Source organism: Lygodium microphyllum, chromosome 14 (assembly GCF_053477565.2).
Source record: "Lygodium microphyllum isolate KBCC chromosome 14, Lygodium_microphyllum_v1.1.10, whole genome shotgun sequence".
Classification (NCBI taxonomy): domain Eukaryota; kingdom Viridiplantae; phylum Streptophyta; class Polypodiopsida; order Schizaeales; family Lygodiaceae; genus Lygodium; species Lygodium microphyllum.
This window is the reverse complement of record NC_141148.1, coordinates 32,145,387-32,152,213: the sequence shown is the minus strand read 5'-3', so window position 1 is coordinate 32,152,213 and position 6,827 is coordinate 32,145,387.

Here is a 6,827-nt window from a genome sequence, read left to right as displayed (position 1 = left end):
GCTCAAATTTGAATGGTTTTATAGGACACATAGGAGTATTGGAGCAACAAGCCAACTGACTGAAGGAAGAAGAGATCAAGCCAACACCAACTTTAGATACTCTTTTCTAATTCCTTGAATATATTTGAGAAAAAAGGAAAAAAAACCACTAACAATAGACTATATGGAAATGAATGAGCCAATTCTATAACTAATAGGTTAAATTCAAGGGGAGGTTCTATAGAATATATCTTCCTTAGCACACAACCTACCCTTGAGGGTGGTATCATGAGAAAGGCTAGTTAGGGTTCATTGGAACCCAAGAATATTAGCATGCTAAGACTCTCCAAATGAGGCAATTGGTAATGTGCCATGATAGAGTGATCAATGACCAATTTTTATTAGAGAGTGATTTTTACAAAGTCATTTTGGATATTTTTATAAAAACCAATTGGTAGATATTGATGCAATCTTCCTTATTGTGTTCTATAACAAAAAAAAAAACATAGGGGGATATTGACTTGAAAATGATATTCATCATTAGCTTTTAACCCATTTTCCAATTTAAGGGAGGGTTGTTATATGTATTCATATTTTTCTAATTTTGATTTGGCATGACTTACCCTTGCTATTGTTCCTCTTCATGATTGTCTAAACTAGATAAATCATCAACACATGGTCAACTTCTTTTATTTGAGGTGAAATTGTATGTTTATAATCTAATACTATTAGAAATGAGGGGGCATGATGTAATTCTAACTTAATCATGTAAAAAAGAAATAAAATCTTAAAAAATTACAAAATAGAATATTACCTTAAATAAATTTCATGAATATTTATTAAAGGATTTTCTCTATGAGAAGTTTAATTTACAACACATGTAAATGATATAGCCATGGTATCATCTCGATATCATAAAGGATTGGTTGGTTTCTTATTGCTCATAATCATGTATCTTGTCATCAACTAAAATGAGTAGCCCTAAGTTCATGGTTGCATCAAGGTCTTGATGATCTCTTGATTGTCCATTAATCTATTGCAAAATGGCTCATAAGAAGGATTATCCATCAATCAAAAGGAGATCATACACAAAACTTCATGATTTCTCCACACCATGACCTTCCACCAATTGGGTTGTGGAGTTTTTCATGTTCTATAAAATATATAGTCATTACATCTAGACTTGTAAAACTTGATTGTATGAACATGTAGGATCCTAAGAATTTCTAACATATCTATGTACATGTGATCTATTAAGAGACATTGCAATATTGGGTTATCTTTTGGTTTATAAGATAAGCCTACATTTAGATATTCCCGCTCCTCACAGTTTAAAAATGTGGAAAAGTATTGGAGATACAAAAAAAAACATAAAAAATCTCTCTTAAAAAGGTTTTACTATGAGGCCAATTAAATGCTAAGACAGTTGCTTATGTACTCAAGGCAGAGCCATCTCCCACACTCATCACAAGGAGAAGAAGAGAGACTGGAATGTTGGCATTGCCATCCTCACTACCAATGCATCATTGAGAGAGGGAGATATCTCCACCCCTTTTGGCTTTCAAATGAGAAAGCAAGGAAATGTTCATCATGACCATGAAGGATAGTGAGAGGAGAGATTTCAAGGCTATATAAAGAGCATTTGTAATAGTGCAAGGCTAGACATTATCTCCTCCTCCAAGCAAGGCATGTAGAGAGAGAGAGAGAGAGAGAGAGAGAGAGAGAGAGAGAGAGAGAGAGAGAGAGAGAGAGAGAGAGAGAGAGAGAGAGAGAGAGAGAGAGAGAGAGAGAGAGAGAGAGAGAGAGAGAGAGAGAGAGAGAGAGAGAGAGAGAGAGAGAGAGAGAGAGAGAGAGAGAGAGAAGAAAGATAAACGGAGATAAAGAGGAGTGAAGATCAAAGGTAAAGGAGTTCAAGGCACCATCAAATAGAAGTTTCACCTCCTCCTCCTCTCCTCTAGGAATTATCTCTCCCTACAAATCATCCTTTTCTCACCCCATACATTAACTCCCAAGTTAGCCTATTTACTCCCTACATTATTGATACCAATACCCTCCTCATCCCCTATTTGAATCCATTATCTACTCTTTTCATTCCCTATTTGGATTCTCTATCATCTTCATTATTACATCTCCATCCTCAACCCACCTAAAAACACATCAAGCCTATCTTCCAAACCTAAAAATATTATATTGCTTTCTTTCTTATCATTCTACTAAGCTTTCTCAAAAAAAATTCTCCTCTCCAAGGCAATTTATTCCTTTTACTTTGCCAAACCTTACATATTCCCTTTCGCTTTGTCCTTTTTTCCTTTGTTGAGTTCTACTTCAAGGGATGTATGAGTTTAGAAGGCACTACAAGGATCAAAGGAAGGGGTAAATTAAGGAATACATTAGAAGAGTTCTTGTGTTCATAATAGTCCCCAAGAAAAGGAGCATTGGAGTTGGAGCAAGAGATCATATAAAGGAAAAAGATTTCCAACAACCAACTCAAGCAAGCTAGGTGCCCATATTTATCTAGGAATTGCATTCTCAATATAATAATAGTTGAAGTTTTGATTGATAATAAAATAGAAAATGATTACTACTCAAGATTTAGAAATCCTTATGATACCCTAGGGCTTAAATAGAGGGATGATAAAATAGTTGCCTAGGAGGTAATCACCGTAAGGAGCATCCCTTTCCTATGATGGAGCCAAGTGCATGTATAAGATGCTATTTGAATCTATTAGATTGTCTTTACTTGCAACATTGGAACAATTACATAGTGGCTTAATGTCATATTAGGAGACTAGAGTGAGAATTTACCTGATGGGTAGAGGGATGCACTTAGCTCCCCATCATTTCTCACTCTCCTTGAACCAAGTGCAACATAGATCTACTTTGGTTTAGGTTGACTTGCATAAGTAGCTATCTACAATTTCCATTAGAAAATTTATTAGGAGACCTTAGAAGCCTTTTAGGCCTTTCAGATCAACCCTTACGGGGATGAGGTGGAGCTTTTCCTATGAGGGTGGATTTAAGAGATCCTAGGCCACAAAGCTCATATATTCCTCAAGATTTTCTCATGGAATCAGCTAGATGCATCCTTTGATAGACTACCAAAATCGTACTATCAAGGATTCATTAGATATGCATCTTACACATGGTATCAAGAAAAAAGGAATCATAGTTATAAACCTCAAAATAATTGTTTGCAAAGCTTATTAAAGGCTATGATTAAGTTGAAAACTTCCTTGCAACTTGTCTTTACCACTAATGAATGATGGGTGTTTCCAATGTGATGAAGCTTGCCAATGTTTCCTAGTATTTTGGGCTATGTTTACTTCAACCATGCACTCTTGGGATTTTAGTTGGAGGCATCGATTCATGTTTACCTTGGATCAAATTTATAACCCATCTCCATTGTACTATGAAAGGTGATGGATGCACAATGGTATATACTACTTTATCAATGTTAATCACCTTACTTACATCTGGAAAAACTAAAGTGAATTCAGTGATGGATGAAAATTCTCAAAGTTACTAGCTTACTTATTTTTCAAAAGTCTATATTAAACCCTGCCCTTCCACATATGTGTACAATGGATTCACAAAACCATTGCATTTGTGAGCAAGTGATTTAGGTTACCTTGGCTGAGTGTGTTGCTATTTTAAGCCACTCTTGTCACCACAACTATTGTAAAGAAGAATACACAACCATGGATATCTAGGCTAAGCCTCCAGTTTACAAAACTATTGATTTATCCAATTTTCATGGATGAGACTTTGTAGAAGGATCCCTATCATGATGTAAACCTTTTTGAAAATTGAAAAATTTGGACAAAATATTTCTTTTTTCTTCCACTTGAGAAAAAAATTAATGTATCTTTAAATTTATATTGAAACGTGAAGGATTTATATGAAATACTAATAACGTATATGAAAACTAGTTTCCTACTTTGTAATCTTGAGTCATCTACTATTAGCTCTAATAAAACTAAAGAGAAAAAGTTTCTCCTTAAAAATTTTAGGCCACTTGAGTTTGATAGCAAAGGTAGGTATGTCAAAATTGGTGCCAAAGTGTGGACCAAAACAATAGAGAATTACTTTCTCATACCTACGACTAGTATGTGAAATCAAGCTATGATGGCAAAGTTGAAATTAATGAGAGAAGCATAGCTATGGTGGAAATAGTGGTGCCAAGCCAATGAAACCTCAAAATTGGCAACCATATGGGAACAGCTAAAGGAATGTTTGTGCAATAGACATCTTCCATCTTTCTGAATCTTAAAGACCCAAGAGAGAAGTTGATCATGAGCCATGGTCATGTGATACCAAATACTCTATACCTATTGCAACATAGCCGTAGACTAGTTGTTTCATATAGACATCTTCCTCAAGCCTCCATTGAGAAAGACATTATTGACATTCATTTGCCATAGCATCCATTTATGATGAAGAGCAACCAAAGTGAGCAACAACTTGATGGAGATCATCTTAGCTATAGGTACATCATGATTAGTACCATATTCTTGAGTAAATCCTTTAGCTATTAATTTGGATTTATTTCTATCAATGTGTCCTCCTTATTAAATTTTAGCTTTTAAATGCTTTTACATCCTATGCCTTTCTTGCTGTATGGAAGTTGTTATAAATCCCAAGTATCATTCCTATACAACCTAGACATTTTATTATCCATAATATCCTTTCATTCCTTTTTACCACATGCATCCTTGTATGTTGTAGGCTCATCATCTATAAAATTGAGGTGAGAAGAGCAAGATTGCATTGCTCAAAATCTAAATTGCTCAAGATTGCATTGCTCAAAATCTAAATTTTTACCTATTTGATATGTTAGTATTTGGGGTGCCTTTCTCTACCTTGTAAACCTCCTTAAGGCTACTTGATGCTCTTCATTTGTCCTCCAATTCTTTAATAGTGTCTTCTTCCATGGCTATTGGTGCTTGCACTTTGAGAGGTGTGAAAGAGAATGTGTCCAAAACTAAGAATTGAGCTAATTTCAATTTACATTATCATAAAATATTTTATTCTTTGATACAAAAGATTCATTTTTTATTTGATCATAAAGCTTGTAAGCTTTACTTACACCACTATATCTAACAAACACACACTTTCTAGACTTATGATCAGGTTTCTCCCTTTTCTCACTAAGAATATGAGCAAAAACTTACCTTCAAAATACTTTGAGATGAGATACCTGAGATTTGGATCCATAGAAGGCTTCATATGGTATAATGACTTTTAGTACTTCAGAAGTGACATATTCATCAAGTATCAAAAACATTATTGATGATTGCTTTATCCCAATAGCAATTGGCAAGTTGCTTACTATCTTGGAGAGTCATGTTCTTCCTCTCTACAACACCATTCTAGAAATGTATAATTACAAGTACATTTGCATTATTATCCTATATTTAAGAAGATATTGGTGGCAAAATTATTTGGACAAGAATTCTCCTCCATTATCTAACCTAAATAGCTTGATTCCTCTATTTGTCAAGGTCTCACCATAAGATAAAAGTGCTTGAAAATATCAAATACTTCAACCTTGGATTTCATGTAGAATACCCAAGTATACTAGGAAAAATCATCAATAGAACTATTGTAGTATACATGTCAAACTATTGAAGGTGTGTGGGATGATTCACATGCATCTACATGAATGAGATCAAGGACTCCTTTTGATCTTCCTTTAGAATCTAGTTCTTAACCACTTTGTAATACAACATGCTTCATGTGGGAGCTTTCGCTCAACCGCCAAGACCCACGGACCGCTTATTGTTCAAGCGTTTCAAGCGAGCTCTAATGGCTATCTCTCACCTAGCCGACTTGCCGTCGATCCTTTGAGTGTAATGAGCTTACCTTTATGCTTGATCGAGTACCCTCCTCTCTCTTGCACTCTGGTAGCTCCACGATTCTTGATGCTAGCTCAAGCATCCTCAAGCCTCCTCCATCTCCAAGCTCCATCCTCCATAGCCGCGCGCGCAAGAGAAGAGAAGAGAAGAGAAGAGAAGAGAAGAGAAGAGAAGAGAAGAGAAAAGAAGAGAAGAGAAGAAGAGAAGAGAAGAGGAGATGGTGAAGAGCTTCACCCTCTTGATCCCTCGCTCCCACACACTCACTCCCTCACACCCTCACACTCCCTCTCTCAAGAGCACACATAAGCAAGAAGGAGAGAAGATGAGAGGAAGAAGAAGACTCTTTTTTCCACACACCAAAAGAATGAGCTTCTCATTCACTTTTCAACTTTATATACAAAGCCCTAAATCCTTTTTGGGCGGTCATCCCCTTTTCCCTTTTTTACATGGCTGGCCCTTTTTCCCATTTCCCACCATTCTAATTTATCCTATTCCTAACTAATGTGTACACTTTGCACAGGAGCGAGCCTGACGCTCTTTTACAAGGATTCGGGAGCGCTTCCACATTTTAATGGTGCGCTTTTTACTTTTTTGTTGTCTCGAGGCGACACTGAGACTTTCTGGGGGTTGTGCCCGAACATTTAAATTTCTCAGGGTCTGGTTACCTGTCAAGGTGCCTTTTTCTGCTTTTATCCTGCACCTTTTTTGCTATTTCCTTTTTTCCATTTTCCACTCCTCTGTGCTGCGGGAAACATGGTAACATTACCCCCCTCCTAGCCAAGTGCCAGTCCCATGGCACTGCGGTGGGAAGTAGTGGCTAGTTAGGTCTGCTCTGCTAGGCGGAACTGGTAGGTGGATGACACTGCTTCCAAGGTGGTGGTGTGAATGAGAGGTGATGGATTTTAATGACAATGACCAGGAGAGATATCGGTGTGCTTTAGGCTTCATGAAGATGCTTGGCATCTTTCACACAGTTGTGGCATCCATTATGTA